Genomic DNA, 21857 nt, shown 5'->3' with positions numbered 1-21857 from the left:
GACACAGGTCACTACACATGCCACTAGCGAGTGACACATGACAGTGGAAAAACGGACGTGCCACCGGAAGTGTCACTACACTCAGTGGCATGTGCCAGTGTCATCTGTACGTCAGATGTCGTGTCACTCCATGTTAAAACTGCTACTGTGAATCCGCGTTTAAGCGCACACAATAAGCTAAAACTCGCCCCAAGCACCGGCAAAAACAAATAACAATAAATGTGTCGAGGAAAGAGTACATATCTTAATTATTTATTAATAAACTTATTCTGAGTCAGTGTCGCAAAGATCCTGACTGGCAATCTCCTCTTGGACTCGCCTTTAGAAATTCATCTTTACGGATTACATGAAGGAGTTTTTTTGTTTTCGATTTGTTTTATTTCGTTAAGTAATCATTTAAAGCTTTCTATAAATATATTTATTATGTCTGTGAGGCATATACATTTTGCTTCATTTTGTTAAGCGCTCCTGTTCAAAGACGACAGAAAGCGCATAATTTTGGTTTTCTTTATTTTATAAAAACGCTGTAACGTTTTTTGATGTATTACTCGTACTTTGTGAGCAAAAATGACGGATAACTTTAAATTGCTCCCACTGAAAGAATGCAAGTGATTGCTCTGGCGCCTCGATGTCCTGCAAGCTTTTTATAAGCAAACTATGCGCCTAATAGCACACATTCTTTAACGTTTAAGCTACCATTGTTTTATACTTGAACTGTTTTATATCTTTTATTTTAGGCAAGTCGTGATGATCTGAGAAGGCAAACTGATTAAACAGACAATGATGGTCTTCCGCTGGGCGCTGTTCGTTAAAAAAAAAAACTTATTTTTAACGAATAAAAAATGCTCCAAACGTTTTTCTAAATAAGCTGAATAAAAAACGAAACTAAATATAAACACTTTGACATTAGGCTACATACAAAAACTGAACTATGTCATAGCTGAAACACTAAGTTGTTTAAGGAGAAGGGGGAAATATATTTTTGTCCCGTCTATTGCTTCACCGTTATTTCGAGAATAAACCCAGCGTAAATATGCAGATGTCATTCCCAAAACATATCAGCGTATATGTGCCGAAAACGAAAGTTTCATACAAATTCTGAATGGATTATAGCCTGGAAAGTGCAAAGCACGCTCCTCTTATTATCACTAAAAAGCGTCACTAATCTTAGTTCATAGAGATCTCACAAAGATCCGTTATAATTTATAAAGCTCTCTAATTTACACAAAATAATCTTTTATTTACATGGCGTCTACACTCAAAAGATGATTCACGAGCACACAAAATGGCACTTAATAAAAACCAATCCGGCGCTTTCAGCAGTGAGTGAATTCTGTGAATCTAGAGAAATGACAGATCAATATCCGTGAACCTGATTTTTTTTCCCCCGCAGCCACAGTACGCCGGAAATCCGGCATGGTGCCGGAACGCTATCACCCCTGCTATTGAAAGGAGCAGCAGATATTTAACCTTAGAAAATAAACCATTTAAAATTGAACTTTAGAACTGTGCAATCCAACACATAGTGATACAACATCTACATTTAACAATGTTAGAGATGTTTAATATGTATTAATTCGATTATAAACCTTACCATTTTGTTGGAGTGCAGTAAGTCCACTATTCTGTTCTTCTAAATGGCTGTATTTAAAGCTCTGTCATGCTGGGGCTGGTGCAAACAGTTAAATTGCTTATCACTGCAAATCTCGTCACGTAGTGTGTTGTTAGCACACGGGGTATAAAGATATCTGCTAACCTAATGTTAATGTTAATAATATTTATATTATTTGTTAATTGATAACCAACCCATGTGCATTTCGGTCCCACACGCATACTTTGAGAGTCTTCCTTAATAAATTAATGAAATACGCTGTCTTTCAGAAAGGTAACCCAGGGCGGTGAAATATAATTGGCTAAACTGGCATTGGACAGGTTAAAGAGATCAAAACAAATGCAGATGTTCTGGCACGTAATTCACATTTTCAAAGCATAATATCTGACTTCAGCATTGTTTTTTTTTTTCTTCATATAAACAAGAATGTTCACTTAGCAAGTTTCTTAATTATCTGCAAACATATTATGGTATTTTTATGCTTTAGAAGAGTCAAACACTTACATAAAGCACCTTTAACTTACTATTAATAAGCAGCAAATGCAGAGTTTAGTGAAATTATAGTTAAAGGTTTATTAATAGAAAGAACTGTACCTTAAAACAGAGTGTGACCTTTTATTCTATCTGTAGAAACCAAGTTAGTGTGATCAGCCATGTATCTTTATACAATTTAATGAAAGGACAAAAAGCCCTGTGGTGGTTCATAAAAAAAAAAATAAAAAATTAAAAAAAAACATTCATTCTCATTTGAAAACAAGAGATGCATTAAAAGATTCAATAACGACGTCCATTTCAACTGATATAATTATAGAAAGCGATATGTAAAGAAACAGACATTAGATCGCTCTGTCTGCTTCAAATTATTGTGCTCTCCCTTCAGAACTGATTGAGTAAATGCATGACAATGAATAAAGTAATAGGCCAATTGAGTCCATGCGTACATCAGTGATTTCAAATGAGAAATATCTATTAAATGAATCTAGATAAACACTCTATCACCGGAGAATGTCTTTAAAGCCAATATACTTATTAATATTCAAATAAAAGCATTCTGCACTAAGTTCTCCTCTTCGCCGAGTTGAATGTAATGCAGAGTCCATTGAATACTAATGTGGGTTCAAATGCTCTGAAATGATTAAACCTTGCCCTTGTCATGTTATTCCAAACAAGTCTACATACCGTAATGACTGCAGTATGTGGCTTGTCAGAGAAGCTCCATATCTTAGTGCCAACAACAAGAGTGCCCTATAAATATAATTAAAGCAGTCAAATAGGGCACAAATTGAACTGCGAGGAATGGTGGGACAAACTGAGATAAAGTCTTAAGAAATTTTCCAGGTCATTAAACGAGTTCCTAACCTTCAAAATTAATGAGACTAGCAGAATGAAACGAAGCCGTGTTCAAGCCCCAGATAGGTAATTATATATTAATATCTATATCACCGCTCCTCCTCAAATGTAAACATGTAATTGCAGATTAGTAATATCTCAGGCTTGCTTGCTTCCAGCTTAGACTTTGCCAATAACATTACTCTTTCCGACCTGAGTAATTACAGCAGAAGGTGCTGAACCGTGCGGTAGACTGGATTTCATATAAACATGCTTCAGGCTGCTGACGATTTCAAAAATAATTTTCAAATATTTACCAGCTGTAAGCTAATTCAAGACTATTTCTGTAGGCTGCACTGATGTGGTATTAGCTGAGAAAACAAGTAAATTTGAATCTTGAGGGTCATATGGTTCATTCAAAAAATTGTTTAGGAATTAAACTGAATCATTGAGTCAAGTGAATAGTTCAAAAATAAATTCCAAGCATGTATCCTGTTTTGTACGGACTGAAAATGCAATAACCAAGACCATCCATATGCACACATAGAAATCAAAGGAGGATCAAGCGGCAACCCTTCATCTTCCTTGAGAGTTTTTTTTTTTTTTTAATGCTGTGAAATTTACAGTACTACAGGCAATTTTGGTTGCCAGTGATACTGTAAAATTTACAAGTGCACTGTAAATAAACAATTACAACTGTGCTGTAGTTTTATGTTGTGTCCACAGCAGATGCGAATGAAGCGTCAAGCACGAGAGATTTACAAGTTAATGCAAAGACGCAAATATTACTGTAATACTGTAAAAAATGTAAAAAAAAATATTTTTGTCATTTGTCATTATGGGGTATTGTGTGTAAAATTTGGAGAAATAAATGAATTTAATCAATTTTGGAATAAGGCTGGAAGCTGTAACTTAATTTTTGCAACTGTTGCAAATATATTATAAAATAAAAAAACCTGAAAAAAAATCACATGTACATAAATAATCACAGCCTTTGCTGTGAAGTTCTAAATTGAGCTCTGGTAAAAATCTGTTTCCACGGATCATTCTTGAGATGTTTCTTGTAGTAAATTTATTTGATAGGACATGATTTCAAAAGGCATAAACCTGTCTATACAAGGTCCCAGGGCTGGCAGTGTATGTAAAAGCAAAAACCAAGAATGAAGACAAAGGAATTGTCTGTAGACCTCCCAGAAAGGATTGTCTTGAGGCACAAGGTTGGGGAAGGTTACAGAAAAATTTCTGCTTTCGGAAAGTTCCAATGAGCACTGGCCTCTGTCATTCGTAAGTGAAAGATGTTTGGAAACACCAGGGGCCTCATGTACGAAGACTTGCGTGGAAATCTTACTAAAACATTGCGTACGCACAAAGCTGTAAATGTGCGTACGCAGAAAAAAATTCAGATGTATGAAACACTGCGTACGCCGAGTCTCACGCATATTCTTTTGTACATCTGAATGAACGTGAAACTGAGCGCAACATGCACGAGCACAAAACCCCTCCCTGCCTCCTCCCCCGTATGAATATGCTAATGACTATGCTAATGGAAAAACCCAACGAAAAAGCAATGGCAAAAGCAAGCAAAAAGAGAAACTTTGAACAGAATGTGAAATGGAGGTGCTGCTTTCCGAGGTAGACCAGAGAAAAGCGGTGTTATTTGCAAGTTTGTTCCCCGGAATTAACAACAAAAGAAAAAAATAGAGTGGGAGAGTTTAGCTGATGCGGTTAACACAGTCAGTCAAGTCTGAACATCGCAGAGTGAATTAAAAAAAAAAAGAAATAATGTGGTTTATATCTGTAAAATGTTGCAGCACCCTTAACAGTCTCAGTGGCGCACCTCGTAAGACGCATGTGATCATGTATTGACACGTTCGAGCGTGAACTCGGCTCGAATCCAGCGTCTGATGAACTCTTTCTTCTTTTTTCCCCCGCTACATATCAGATTTTGCCAACTATTTATCACGAGAAAGACAAGTAGGAATCATCAATAAGTTTGTGCATCATATTTTATTTGCACATTTATTGAATGGAAATGTTTCTGATTCACGCATGCAAATTCATCTTCAGAGAGTGTCTTTATAGCAATGTGCGTGCGGTAGATAGCTCAGATTACATTGAGAAAACAGGCGACCGCTGCAAATTTTGCTTTAATGTTTGGCTGGTCAAATGTATGGTATGAAAACCTTACATACCTACTAGATGAACCCGTCTCATACAGCTGCCATTGCAAGGCTCAGACACTTTGTAGAGAGGAATTTAACACAACTGCCTCTAGGAGTCGCCAATGGAAATAAAACAGACACGCACAAAAAATGTGCGTACGCCTGCCAGAAAGCTGCCGTGAAGCTGCGCACATTCCCACGTTCAGTTCATTGTTAGTAAATCCAAACGTGAGCGATTCTGAGCGTGAAACCTGGCGTACGCAAAGTTTTTGTGCGTACGCAACGTTGATACATGAGGCCCCAGGACTTTTCCTAAAGCTGGCCAGCCATCTAAACTGAGTGATCGGGGAAGAAGGGCCTTAGTCAGGGAGGTAAATAATAATTCGATGGTCACTCTGTCTGAGCTCCAGCATTCTTCTGTGGAGAGAGGAGAACCTTACAGAAAGACAACCATCTTTGCAGCAATCCACCAATCAGGCCAGCATGTATGAGTGGCGGTTCAACGATGTACGACGGTTCATCTTTCCAGTAGGACAATGACCCAAAGCACAACTCCAAAATATCAATGGAATGGCTTCACAACAACTCGGTAAATGTCCTTAAGTGACCCAGCCAGAACACAGACCTAAATCCTATTGAACATCTCTAGAGAGATCTAAAAAACGGCTGTACACCATCGCTTCCCATCCAACCTTAAAAAAAGAGCTTGAGAGGTACTGCAAAGTGGAATGGGTGAAATGCCAAGCTTGTGGCATCATATTTAAAATCACAAGAGGCTGTAATTGCTGCCAAAGGTGCATCAACAAAGTATTGAGTAAAGGCTGTGAATACTGATTTTTCACATATGTTCGTGTGATTCTTCAGGTTTTTTCATTTTTAATAAATTTGCAACAATTTAAACAAAAAAAATGTTTTTCACATTGTCATTATGTGGTATTGTGTGTAAAATTTTGAGGAAATAAATTCATTTAATCCATTTTAGAATAAGGCTGAAACCTGTAACTTAAAAAAAAATGTGGAAAAAGTGAAGCGCTATGAATACTTTGCGGATGCACTGTTTACAAGATTAATGCACATCAACTCACCAGTAACTTTTTTTAAAGTATAAGCCTGTAAGAAAAAATCATAAATAAAAAAAAAATATGTCAAAAAAATGTAAAAAGTGGTCCTTTGGACCAACTGTGGTCACAACCAAAGTTCACAGGACTGTGTTCTCTGGAATCCTCTCAAGCAGTTGACTTCAACATTCTGATTTCTTGCCACTAAACCATGCAGGGCTGATAGTGGAAAAAATTCCTGAGCCTGAACTTTTTTTCCTTGCCCCTGAGGTGAGTAGGGGTGGGGGTACTATGTATGCAACGCACTTTTAACACATAACTTGTGGGCCCCTGGGCCCAAATATATTAACAGCCTATGTGTAACCCTGATCATCATTATTGTCAAGTGGCTCTTTTTAGACACATGCCAGTAATGTCAGTGACACATGCCAGTGTCAGTGATCTTGTGACATGTGCCAGTAGGTGTCAGTATAAGCACGTTATAAGCACATTAATCTTATAAGTCTCTTTGCTTTAATATTTAAAAATCATTAGGCAAATGACACCTGTTATCTTACATGCATATATGTTATGAGTTTTCAACATGCATTTTATTATAACTTTTTAAAGGATATTATTTAAAATACCTTAAAATGAAAATAAGTTAAATAATAAAATAAATGAATGAATTAAAAACATAGAGAAGTCCATATTGTAGGGAACAAAGGAACTGCCAGGATGCAATAATATACAGTACAACAGATAAGTGTAACCCCTCCCATACATAAGCATGCCACAATAAATTTGACTGACATGTACTGTCAAATGACTATATTACATACGGAAGTATGACTACGAATACATAAAATAAATGCGTTTAAATTAAAACATCGTGGAGTAGCTCAGCAAATAAACTAACTTGCGACGCGATAAATTAGGTTAAATGTCGCGTAATGATTAAATATGGTTTTGCTCGTGTTAATTAATGTCATAAGCTTCGCCGGGTGTCGATGTCACTGCAGTGACATGCAGCGCGACACTCTGAGTGACACAGGTCACTACACATGCCACTAGCGAGTGACACATGACAGTGGAAAAACGGACGTGCCACCGGAAGTGTCACTACAGTGGCATGTGCCAGTGTCATCTGTACGTCAGATGTCGTGTCACTCCATGTTAAAACTGCTACTGTGAATCCGCGTTCAAGCGCACACAATTAAGCTAAAACTCGCCCCAAGCACCAGCAAAAACAAATAACAATGAATGTGTCGAGGAAAGAGTAAGGACATATCTTAATTATTTATTAATAAACTTATTCTGAGTCAGTGTCGCAAAGATCCTGACTGGCAATCTCCTCTTGGACTCGCCTTTAGAAATTCATCTTTACGGATTACATGAAGGAGTTTTTTTGTTTTCGATTTGTTTTATTTCGTTAAGTAATAATTTAAAGCTTTCTATAAATATATTTATTATGTCTGCGAGGCATATACATTTTGCTTCATTTTGTTAAGCGCTCCTGTTCAAAAACCAGACGACAGAAAGCGCATAATTTTGGTTTTCTTTATTTTATAAAAACGCTGTAACGTTTTTTGATGTATTACTCGTACTTTGTGAGCAAAAATGACGCATAACTTTAAATTGCTCCCACTGAAAGAATGCAAGTGATTGCTCTGGCGCCTCGATGTCCTGCAAGCTTTTTATAAGCAAACTATGCGCCTAATAGCACACATTCTTTAACGTTTAAGCTACCATTGTTTTATACTTGAACTGTTTTATATCTTTTATTTTAGGCAAGTCGTGATGATCTGAAAAGGCAAACTGATCAAACAGCAATGATGGTCTTCCGCTGGGCGCTGTTCGTTAAAAAAAAAACTTATTTTTAACGAATAAAAAATGCTCCAAACGTTTTTCTAAATAAGCTGAATAAAAAACGAAACTAAATATAAACACTTTGCCATTAGGCTACATACAAAACTGAACTCTTTCATAGCTGAAACACTAAGTTGTTTAAGGAGAAGGGGGAAATATATTTTTGTCCCGTCTATTGCTTCACCGTTATTTCGAGAATAAACCCAGCGTAAATATGCAGATGTCATTCCCAAAACATATCAGCGTATATGTGCCGAAAACGAAAGTTTCATACAAATTCTGAATGGATTATAGCCTGGAAAGTGCAAAGCACGCTCCTCTTATTATCACTAAATATCACGGAAATCCGGCGTGGTGTCGGAACGCTATCACCCCTGACCATGTCATAGCTCACTACCATAAAGTGGACTTGATTTCAACTCTCCTCAATGCCCACACTGACAAAGACATGCCGCTTATTGCTGTCAGCTCTCATTGAAAATGAATGACTTTCGGCTACTTTGACGCTTCCCGCTGCTTTTGGTGTGAATGCATAGTAATGAGAAGGTTAAAGACTGCAGTCTGTTGTGATTGCTGCTAAAACGTGGTGTGGTGTGAGTAGAGTTAAATGAGGTTTATAGCACTTTATAGCTAGCTTCTGTTAGGGCGTACTCACACTATGTACAGTTGCCTTGAACCAGGTCAAAGCACACTTGTCCCCCCTCCCATCTCCACCGAAGGCCCACACTCCCAATGCATTCTTGCCGGATTACGCTTATGTCATCAACAATGCGCTGTTCAGTTTAAGAAGTGCTTTCTCTCAGCACAGTGGAGAATTCTTTATATTGTTTTAGTCGCTTGGGATGCAGTGACATGCAGTCAAATATTTTGCCGAACAGATCAGCCACTTTTGACGCTCATAACAATCATAAAGTCCTAGTGCTGCAGAAATTAAGAGGTTTACTTAAGGTGCAGTTGGTGTGCAGTGAGGGGTTTGTGTCTTTAATAATCTACATGAGTTTGCATTTATTGAACAGTAAGAATGATTAATATATCCATATGAAACAGTCCCTTAAAAGTTACGTCTCGTTTAGTTTCGAGCTCAGACGTGCTTGGCACTCACACCACAAGCGTACCGCACCAAAGCCCAAGTGAACCGTGCTCTGGCACACTTCTTCCAAATAGGCCTGGGCCTGAGCCGCAGCTGAGCCTCCAACTTCTCAAACGATCCAGGAAAAGGGCCTGGGCACGGTTCGGGTAGCAAAGTGTGAGTGCGCCCTTACAATAGCACACACTGATCAGCAAAGCCATAGAAGTGAAGCCCTCATTCTCTTCCCAGTCTTGTTTGTCTTAGTGTGGAGGTGAGTAGTGCAGAACAAAAGACTAATCTACATGATTAAAATATAATTTGTTTCTCTTGCTAACACGTATTACTCATGAGCAACCAAGTAATACGTTAGCTAAAGTTTAGCTCGGGCAATATATTATGGGCATACAACCTAAAGACAGCAAAGTAGTAAGAATTACAGTGAAAAGTACTTTGTGCAGTCATTTATTCTAAATATACTCTTAAAACTAGTAGCAAAGAAAACATGAAAACTGATGAAATAACAGAAAAGTACTCTTTACTTTTAGACATGAGCCCCGGCAACTCAAAATGTCTGTGCATGTCCCTAAGAAAGACCTTACTGTTTTACAAATACATCTGATTAGGGCATCTTGCAAAATCTCTCTCTGATTTTCTCATTGTTGTGCAAATGAATTGACAAAATTCAAACAACAAGCATTTTTAGTTGAAAATGTTATCGTGTAAACATTTCTTCTCTCTCTCTCTCTGTGGTCAGCTGTGGTAACGGCCACAGACAGATTCTGCCGGCCTGTTCATTCAGGCCTCTGATGAGTAAATAGGCAATTACTCCTTATCTTGCACTTTCAGGGACTCAGATGGAATACCAGGATTGTATTCAACATTGTTCCTCACCAGAACCACATTGCGGCTTCACTTTGACTCATTGCCACGGAACCAAGTAAAAGTCTAGATATTATCGTGTTGACCTAATTCATCCACATTCTGGGAAATGAACGTTTTGTGATGCCAACATCTGTGAGGTTTACGGAGCATAAAATCACGGTGGCACGAATCCATAACAGATTGCACCACTCCGAAGACAGAACAATGACTTTCTTTTCTTTTGCCACAATGGTCGTTAAGATACGCTAGGATCAGTGGATTGCTTGGCAGCTATTGCTGAGTTTGCGACTTCCTGTCCTTTATTTTATTTCTATTTTTTTAAAAGGCCAAAGCACTCACGCTCAGAATAATCAGTCTTCATTTCTTTCAAGACCTTGAGTTGAAGTGACACACACAAGACCCTCACAATACAGCCTGACAGACTAGGGTGAGTGTGCAGGGAACATGGTGGCAGTTGCAGATAAATCAAACCCAGAGCTTTAAAACCAACCGTACTTCACGATCAACCTTCCTCTCTTTGAGCTGAAGTGATATGCTGACAGTCCTCGGTATTTCAGAAAGTGACTTTCATGTGGCAGAGCTACTGAAACCTGATATTTTACAGCTATTAACGTTGGACAAATAATTGTGTGCTATAGACAACATGCGCAATGGGGTCAGCACGAGTTAAACAGATGGAAAACAGCCACACAAATGCATTATACACACGATTGCACTGTGATTGACACTCAAAGTTAAAGGGTTTGGGGGGGGGGGGGGGGGGGGCGTTGTAGGTTTTTGTGATGGGAGGTTTTTGCAATTATCCACCGCAGTGATTAGAACCAGTATGGGAAAGGCTTAGTGGGTTCTAAATAAAATTTTTATGTGAAATAGACTGGATTTTTCACCCAACCATCCATTGATTGTCAACCTGTACATCTTACTCCCATCTTGCCTCTAGGGACCAGCCACACAAAACGAGATCTCAAGATGAATTCTCTGCCAAGCCTCATCTGATGAATTTCCATTCGGTGATGTGTTTTGCCATTCCACACATTCAGATATAAAAGTCAAGTCATAAATTATGTCTCAGAGTCACATACAAGCGGCATTCAGATCCAACTTTAAGTCCTTGGCTTTATCTGTCAAGAAAAACACTTCACTTAAAGAAAACTCTTTGACACCTTTGTTCATGAATGCCCCCAAAAATGTGAGAAAACAGACAAAGTTGGCCCACATGGGGGCTTCCTCCAGGAAGCTTTGGACCTTGACTGTGCTGCTTTAAGGGCACCGCTGCCGTGGGAAACCTGGGGGCAAAAAACCCCCAGGGCAGAAGAGCAAGTCCCTCCATGATGGATGGCAGAGTCATTAGAGTTCAATTAGGCTTCATTTGATTCTTCCACCAGCACAACCACAGCTATCATTACACAGTCAATTGCACAGATGATGGCAGTAATATGAAAGAAGTGCCAATGAAGGAAGAGAGCCCAGTGTGTGCTGGTCCCCTGGAAGCGCCTCTGAGTGTGCTGTCTCTGCCAGAGCCCATCCCTTTCTTTATTCTCTTCTTTTATTCATCTGTGTTTGCCAGCATCACAAACTAGCACATTGTGTAATGTGTGTTTGTGCATCGGTGTGTGCCACATGCACATAGAAAAGCAGAAACCTAAGTCATTTGATGCCTTTCGCTGCATGAATCTGAAAGAGACTTTGAGAAAGAGAGTGTTTTCTTAACACATGGCCCTTTCATTGAGAATTATTCATTACATATCGCATATGGCCTCTTGCAAAACCGTTAACATTTTAATGTATTCTATCTAATGGTGCTTCAAAATTTTTTCTATAATGCTGATTTATGTGTTCCATTCTTTTGAATAAATCAAAGGAACTGATTTTTTTTTAAAACAGAAATATTTTAACAGTATACAGTAAAGATATTTACAGACTTTACTCCATGATTATTACTACTACTACTGCTGCTGCTGCTGCTACTTTTGTAAGACTTCAAACATTTCACAAAAAAATAGGCAAAACAAGATCTAAAAAATATTTGCTTTTGGGAGTCGCTCTAATAGATTAATCTTACTGTAATCTTGGAATTTATCTAGATTAAAATGGCTCACTTGAATTCTGCCGAAGGCATTCAGAATTTGTGTGCTACCAAAATAATAAGTCTTTGAGGGCAAGTTTGTCAAGCCAAGTGGCGTATTAGACCAGGGGCTCAATCACTGGTTTACAAAATGCATCAGAAACTGCTTGAGAAACTGTTCTACTATGATAATTGGTGATGAAAATAAATTATGTTCAATAAGATGTACTTGTGGTTACTAACTTAGTAAGGGTTGCCAAATAAAGTGTCCGGTGAGTATGTAAACACACTGAATGTATTTATATGTATTTTTTTATTTATAGTAGAAAATAAATTAAACAAACAAGCAATGACAAATTCTAATGTACAGTGAATAATTACAGCTGTATTATATTTTTATGGTTTTTATAATATACCGTATATTTTTTACCCAAAACAGATGTTCTTTTTATCAGCTACAACAGTACATCAACTTCCACTCTGCTGAACCTCTATTCTACCCCTAAACCCATTAATTCATTTAACCTTATTCCTGTGTAACATGATTAACATTTGCAAAAAACATCACTAAAATAAGTAATACAGAAGTGCTGACCACTCATTACATCAAAATCAAACTGAAATAGCATAAAATGATTTGTTTCATCCCAAATGAAATAGCCCTGTCTTACACAGTATGTTTTCTTTATGATAATGTTTCAGGCAATATGTATGGTGTTGTGAACTGACATGACAAAAAGGCCTTTCATCAAAATTTGAACAAAGACGTTGCCAACAAAGATTAAAAGCTCTGCAAGGTATAAATATAGCTTTGTTTAATAATGCAGCAAATGAATAATTAAAGTGAACCAAATATGTTGAAAATCAAGAGTGCAACAAAAACAACAATCAGGCACACAAACAGACAGCAATCTGAAGGCTGTTCTGAAACATCTTTGATGCTTTTGTGGCTGTCTAGATTGTGTTTAAATGTGTTTGCAGTCATAAAGATAAAGACTCGCACAAAATAACAATATCAAAAGTATAAAGTTGAAAGCATATCAACAAAATTAAATGAATTAAAACTGCAATGATGTGGTGTTCAAAAAATGTTAAAGATAACCCTCCATTAGTGATTTTGCGTTTATTTGCACCATACATCTATAATAACCTGCTCTCCACTGAATGAATTGGTTACCATGGCAATTGGCACCTTTGTTGAGCTAATCCATGCCCTCTGCTGCAAAGCTTTGGTTTTCAAAGCATTTACTATAAATAGCATTTACTATTTACAAAATCATTTACTATATAAAAAAAACATCATAGAGGATTACATTTTAGCACAATTGGTTTTCTCATTTGAGGTGAAACGTCACCATTTTTGGAGCTTTTCATATTAAGTTTCTGCGTAATGCATTTTTCTTTACTCTTAATTCACAGAAGCAGACAAGCATACCATTGAGTTTGATTACTTTTAAAAATACAATTGTGCAGTAATGAGACACCACACATTAGGTCTTAGCTGTTCGTGTATCGTACTGCCATACATGAGGCCAGGGTGGCTTGATAAGCAGGAAAAATAACCCTTAGATCAGCATCTCAGCCGGGTGCTTGGTTAACCACAAATCTCTTTAGAAGACTCAAGTGCTTTGTCTTTATCCACGCTACTCCACTTCACAGTCCTGATAACGCTTTCCACAGGGTGATCTCAAGGACGTCAAACTCACGAGAGGCTCAGCAGTTTCAAAAATTAAACACACTAGGGTATATCACTAGGGTTGGGTATTGTTTTGGATTTTTATGAGACTGGATGCAAAATTGTGTCTGAACTGATACTTTAAGAGTTTCAAAGTGATGGTTGATGACATGAAACAATACCTTTTTTATATGGCAATAAATGTAAGCATACACACACACACACACACACACACACAAACATATATATATATATATATATATATATATATATATATATATATATATATATATATATATATATATATATATATATATATATATATATATATATATATATATATACAGTTGAAGTCAGAATTATAAGCCTCCCTTCAAATTATTTTTTTCTTTTTTAAATATTTCCCAAATGTTTAAAAGGGCAAGGAAATGTTCACAGTGTGTCTGATAATATTTTATTCTTCTGGAGAAAGTCTTGTTTGTTTTATTTTGGCTAGAATAAAAGCAGTAAATAAAAAACCACCATTTTAAGGTCAAAATTATTAGACCCTTTAAGCTACTTTTTTTTCATTAGTCTATAGACCAAACCAACGTTATACAATAACAATATACAATTAACCTAACCTGCTTAGTTCACCTAATCAATCTAGTTAAACCTTTAAATGTCACTTTAAACTGTATAGAAAGGTCTTGAAAAATATCTGGTCAAATAATATGTACTGTCATCATGGCAAAGATAAAATAATTCAGTTATTAGAAATGAGCTATCAAAACTATTATATTTAGAGTGTTGAAAAAATCTTTGCGTTACACAAAGTGGGGAAAAAAATAAACGCGCTAATAATTCAGGGGGCTAATAATTCTGACTTCAACTGTACCTAAAAAATATTAAAATTATTTTTACACAAATAAATACATAATAAATAACTACATAAATTATTGTAGTTAGGTTTTATGGTGATTTTAATACTTAACAGTTACCGCACTGTAAACACAAACAAATTCAAGCAGTCATTTTCCTGAAATACTTACAAAAATGATTGAAAAATTACAAAGGGAAATCAAACATGATGTAAGTAAACAAATAAATAAATAAATACATTTCAAATACAATTTGAAATATGAATGTGTGGAAAATGGTGCATACCACATAAATTACAGTGCATTTCAGCTCTCTCAGCCACCATCCAAAAGACCCTATTTGTCTTCTCTGGCAAAATATGACAACACTCCTGACTTTCTGTACATCTAGCAGATTCACAAGATCATTTAAAATGATAAAATGAGTACAGAATACATTTTACAATAAATCTTAAAATTTGACAACCTGGTTAAGTCTGGATAACTCAAGTGATGCAAAAAACAAATAAACAAAATTACTTGATTAATTTGCCGTTTTTAACACGGTTAACCACCAGATTCACATAGCCCTCCTGTGATTTCAAATATTTGCCAAATGATATTAAACAGAGCAAGAAATCTTCTCAGTATTTCGTTTTTTTATTTTTTCTGTTCAAGTCTTATTTGTGTTATTTTGGCTAGAATAAAACCAGTTTTTTTTTTTAATTTTTAAACCATTTTAAGGTCAATAGGGTGACGCAGTGGCGCAGTAGGTAGTGCTGTCACCTCACAGCAAGAAGGTCGCTGGTTCGAGTCCCGGCTAGGCCAGTTGGCATTTCTGTGTGGAGTTTGCATGTTTTCCCCATGTTTGTGTGGGTTTCCTCCTGGTGCTCCAGTTTCCCCCACAGTTCAAAGACTTGGAGTACAGGTGAATTGATTAAACTAAATTGACCATAGTGTATAAGTGTGAGTGTAAAAGTGTATGGGTGTTTCCCAGTACAAAGTTGAAGCAGCAAGGGCATCCGTTGGGTAAAACATATGCTGGATAGGTTGGCGGTTCCTTCCACAGTGGTGACTCCAGATGAATAAAGGGACTAAGCCGAAGGAAAATGAATGAATGAATCTAGTAAAATATTATGCACTGTCAACATGGCAAAGATAAAATAAATCAATTGTTAGAAAGAAGTTATCAAAACTATTATGTTTAAAAAACATGTTTAAAAAATATTTTTTCCATTAAAAAAAAAAAAATTGGGGGAAAATATACAGGAGGGTTAATTATTCAGGAAGGCTAATAATTCTGACTTCAACTGTATATACAACAACATGAGGGTGAGCAAATGATATCAGAATATTCTTTTTAATGTGAACTATAATCCTGAAATTAAAACAGACAAAATGTTACATTAAAAGCCGCCACTGAGTAAAGCTCTTTCATGTACATTTTTTAGCTGATTATGCTTAAGAATGTGTAATCTGTAGTACCAGTATATTCATGTGCACTTGTATGATTGTACACACATAATAAAAATATAGAAATAAGAAAAGAAAATATTATGGCTTCCATCAAGACTTCCCGTTCAAACCAGTTCTAATTGCAAAAACACATCTAGCTTGAGTGCGCATTTCTAGACTTCTAGTTATTTTTCATATACTCCAAAGCTTATTTTCAAAATAAAGCACAAAATCAAGCTGTCGACTCATGCAGTTGATATGGAATCAACTAAACATCAAATGTGCTTCATTCGCAGGTACTGTAAGTGATAAGATACAACAGCACAGGTAGTGACAGATTTCCTGCTGCCATTTTCAGGCTACTGACACTGATATTTTGGCTGTGAGGTCAGTTGCCAGTAAAAAATAAATATTGCAAACCTTAGAATCACATGTAATCGCCATTTTCTGCATAGTCATTTTACTGATTTGCATGTAAACATAAAAAAAAACTATTTCTGAAATAATCATATTTTATTTATTTTTTTTCTTCTTTTGTGCAAGTAAACACTCTCAATATTCCTGTTGAAATGGCTGTTTGTAATTCAAATAAACATCTGATTACTGCATAAGCTGCAATTGCATGTTCCATGTCCAGATGTACACTGATGCAGCATGCAGAGTTAGCACTGTTATCACTCGACACAGCATTTACTGATCGTATCAGGGGAACATCGACAGCGTTGATGTTTATAAGGCTTTTAAACGTGAAGAGAACAGCACTTGTACTGCAGTCTGGGCTCTTTTTTGATGTCAAAAGTCATGAAATGTTTGACAGGTTGCTTCAAAGCTTACGCCCAAAGCTTGCTAACAGCGAGCCTGAGGCCACATTGGCACAGAAAAAAAGATCTCCTTCATTAGAGGAGTACACATGGATTCCAAAGAGCTTCTAAACTTTTGATACATGTTGGTAAGTAAAATAAACAGGTTAATAAAGGCTACATGTTACATACTAACTAATCAGTGGAAAATTATGAAGGCATCCAAAAGTTTGACTTTTTAGCAAACTAGCAGAGTAAAGCATTCTAGAAATAAGCTGTGTCATTGTGAAAGTGGCAAACTGAGTCAAGAGGGAATTCAATATAGATTTGAATGGAATATTTTAATACAAATCTTGACAGACCTTAATATATTTATTCTCAGACATTAATATATTTATTCCCAGAATACAACAATGGTCAGAACATGCTAAGATTGAAAATAAGGGTAATTCAGCCAATTATTGATGTCATAACCCTTTCTAAGTATTGGGTTTAGGGATGTGTGATAGCGAAGAAAAAAAAGATATCTCAATATTTTCTCTGATGTTTTGCATTATTCAAAATTGCACACTTCATATTGTGTACTAGCTCTTGTTTTCAATGTCAGTGTTACATTCATTAATTTGATTTGATTTGTTTCATTTCAAACAAAAAAATAATCATTCACTTAAGACAATTCTTTAAACAAAATACATTTCATCATGGACAAAATGGAGCTGAATGAAGCACATGCTTATTATTTTCCCCACCCCATTACCACACATCATTAATCTATTTTCTCAACTTGTTCTTGAATGGCCCAGCCAAAGCCCTGGCTTAAACCTAATTGAGCATCTCTGGAGAGACCTAAAAATGGCTGTCCACAAATGTTTAACGTCAGCTTGTTGCATCTTTACCAAAAAGGCTCATGGCTGTATTACGGGGTTCATACACATTGCCCTTCCAGCCACAACCCATCACTGGGAAACATCCATTCACACTCATTCACACTCATACACTATAGACAATTTAGCTCACTCAATTCACCTATAGCACATGTCTTTGGACTTGTGGGGGAAACCAGATCACCTGGAAGAAACCCACGCAAACGTGGGGAGAACATGCAAACTTCACACAGAAATACCAACTGACCCAACCGAGGCTCGAACCAGCGACCTTTTTTCTGTGACGTGACAGCACTACTTACTGTGGCACCGTATCGCCTGTAAAATTAATTATGCAAGAAAAATATGACATAGTAATAAAAAATAATTAAAAAAGATGTCTATAAAAAAATATATATATATATATATATATATATATATATATATATATATATATATATATATATATGTATTTTTTATTAAATGAAAAAAATGAATTATGCAAGAAAAATATGACATAGTAATAAAAAAAAATACATATATATATATATATATATATATATATATATATATATATGTATGTATGTATGTATGTATGTATGTATGTATGTATATATATATATATATATATATATATATATATATATATATATATATATATATATGATGTCTATAAAGCAAAAAAAATATTTATATATATATATATGTGTGTGTGTGTGTATATATATGTATATATATATATATATATATATATATATATATATATATATATATATATATATATATATATATATATATGATGTCTATAAAAGGAGCACAATAAACACCTCAAGATGAGAACTGTGAAGTATTTTTAAATCTTCCATAATAAAGGATATAAAACATTACAGTATTTAAATCAAAATACATCATGTTCTAATATTGTACAAAGGATAAAGAGCTATAGAATTTAACACTTCAAATACAATTTGAAAACACTGTACATTTTAGTGGCACAGTATATTTTCATCCTAGCAGTATGTATCCTGGATCTAATGTATGAAGCATATCTCTAAAACTTCTTACTTCATTGTACTCCTGGAGAAGGCACTTATAAGCATGAATGATACTTTGGTTTGAACAGAAATGTTTAAAAATCTGCTGTCAATTTAAAATCAAATCTAACTAGCTCTACTGTTTATCTTTCTTACAGTACAGCAAAAAACTATTGCCGAAGCATTATAAGCACATATTTGCATTTCATGTACAGCACTGACATTGCAGCCGCTTCAACTAAAGCTGGGCGTTCTCCTGTGCGTGAAGCACTAAGAACATCACAGCAAGGAAACTCACACACTGAAATTTCTGACAAAAAATCAAAAGTGAAATAATTTATAGCAGCCAGTGGTGTGAATTCGTAAGACACTTGGAGTTTGGAATTTGAATATGCATTGAATAAAAGTTTATTTTAACTCTTAGCATGTCACTTAAAAGTAATATGACAGTGGAGGCGCAATTAGATCTCTCCTAGTGTAATACCATCATGACAGACATTTTTGAAGTGTTACCTCAGCATGCTGAGTTTCTTTGTGTGGAACGTTTTGATTTCTCTTGGAGAGGCTGTGTGAGCCTTGCCTCAGCAGCACAAAAAATACAGTCAGTAATATGTGCACTATTCATCAATTATGCTATATGTTATAAATTCAGAATATTACTTGCGTTTTGGTGATTGCCTAGTTCACAGCAGTTCAGCATTGTTCCTAAAAACAAAACACAAAAGAAACCCTATTATCACTGTACACAATATTAAGTGGGACTGTCAAAATGACAATAACGGTTAGCAAATGCACCAAATAGCATATCTGAATGATTTCTAAAAGACACTGAATGGGAATGCTTTTTAAATTTGTTAAAATGGAAAAAGCAAGCATTTAACAAAACATTCTTCACAGTATTATGGTTTATTTTAAATGTAATTTCTTATTGTAATATTTTAAATGAAAATGTAATCTGTTCTAAAAAAAAAGTTATGCATGTATGGTTAATGTACATCTTATCCTACCTTACTGTAAGGCTAATCACATTTCACCCTCATATACTGAAACCTTGTTATTTGTTGCTTACATCTGTCTGCCCTTTTATTTTAAGCCACAAACAAATTGTGTATCGTGTTTGCCATTTTCCCTGAAATAATCTCCCATATAATCATTGCAGGATTTTGCTCAACAAAATCCTTTTCCACTGAATCCCTTTACCAAAACTGCTTTTAGACCTAAAACTCTGTTATCTCTGATATTTCCACCTCTTTAAACACAGGAACAGAGTAAACTAAGCATCAATAACAGCAACAATCTTGATTTGGCATCAAGATCATTTGTTGTAGAATTATCTAGCCAGCTTGTGATGAGCATATGCTTCTGACAAACCATGGCTAACTAAAGCAATTGGAACTAGTACCAATCAAATATTTAACATCAATCCCAACACTCAAAGTAACAATTGTCTCTGCTTTTCACCACCTCTTTATAATATGGTTCTATCAGCATTCTGAGCAGTTTTCAGATATGACCTTTAACATTTCTGATTCCATATAATCAATGTGTGGAACAAGTTTCTCTCTTGCATTAAAATGACAGAGACCCTAAATTTATTCTAGACATACAATAGCAAAATCTTCTAAAATTGTGAAGATTTTTGGAACATGTCAAATGCCTTTAAATGAAAAGAAAAAGAAAAAAAAATGTAAATGACGACCTCATCAATTGAAAAATGTTAAGGCTTTACATTGTAAACTAAAGCATTTTAAGTCTTTAATAACTGGAAGAATATAGACAATGCTTTGGCAAATTTCTCATGTCTCAAGTATAATTCTCAAGTATTATTTAAATTAGTTCAACAGTGAAAAAACTCATTTTTATCAAGCATGAAAAACAATTAACTTCATCTCACTTTCTCATAAAATTCCTTTAAACCATCACTTTGATTTTGAAAATATTAAGCTACATGATCCAATATGAGTAAAAAATGTAGAATATGCTCTCAATGGGATTAAACCAATTCTTGAGTTTTTTTATTTTTATTTTTTAGGGTTGGGGGGTGGGGGGTTGTTTTATGTTTAATGCACTTCAATTTAAAACAAGTTAACTTAATACTTTCATGCTGTTCCAACACAAATCGATTACGTAAAATCCAGGATTTTTTCTAGTGTGTAGATAATCTCCAAAGTTATGAATTATATCATACATATCATATATATATATCATACAATTAATGCTGACTGGTTCACAAATATACCACCAAAGAACCAAGTGAGAGTTTGGAAAAAGAAAAACCACAAAAGATAAACAACTTTCACAATCCAAATACACTATCAAACCACAAGTCAGATAAAAGCTTTTAATTCCAAGATGATTTTTCACAACTTTGTCCTCACATACAAAGATACTGCCAGTTGTATCAATGAACATATCCATTCATTCATTTTGGCTCAGTCCCTTTATTAATCAGGGGTCGCTACAGCCAGCAGAATGAATCCTTAACTCATCTAGCATGTGTTTTATGCAGCGGCTGCCCTTTCAGCTGTAACCCAACACTGGGAAACACCCATACACTCTTGCATTCACACTCACATATTAGGCCAATTTAGCTTATTCAATTGACCTAAAGTGCATGTCTTTGGACTGTGGGGGAAACCGGAGCACCCGGAGGAAAACCACTGGAACAAGGGGGAGAACATGCAAAAGCTCCACACAGAAAGGCCAACTGACACAGCCAGGACTCAATCCAGCGACCTTATTGCTGTAAGGCGATCATGTTACCCACTACGCCACCATGACACCCGTTAAATAATGTAATTCTAACAATTAAAATCTCCAAAGCAAAAATAAACCAGGGGCGGATTTAACCAATAAGTGAGATAAGCAGCCGATTAGGGCTCCGGGGAATTAGGGGGCCCATGCCAATGCCAAAAAGCCTACTAATCATATAGCTCTTTTATAAATTTTCTATCATACTGTATGTTGAAAAATCTTTTTATAACTATTAAGATTTCAACATTATTACTTCTTTTCAAAAACTGGGGGCCTCCAAGAATTATAGTACGTTTCTTCCATACTGCACATGCTCAAAGTGTGAGCGATTCAAAGACACTGGATTTTGGGGAAAAAAGGAGAAACAAGACAAACGATGAAATACTGCTACTTTCATGATCCTGCTTTCTGG

This window comes from Danio rerio, chromosome 12 (assembly GCF_052040795.2).
Source record: "Danio rerio strain M-AB ecotype USA chromosome 12, GRCz13ab, whole genome shotgun sequence".
NCBI lineage: Eukaryota > Metazoa > Chordata > Actinopteri > Cypriniformes > Danionidae > Danio > Danio rerio.
Note: the sequence above shows the minus strand (reverse complement) of the source record.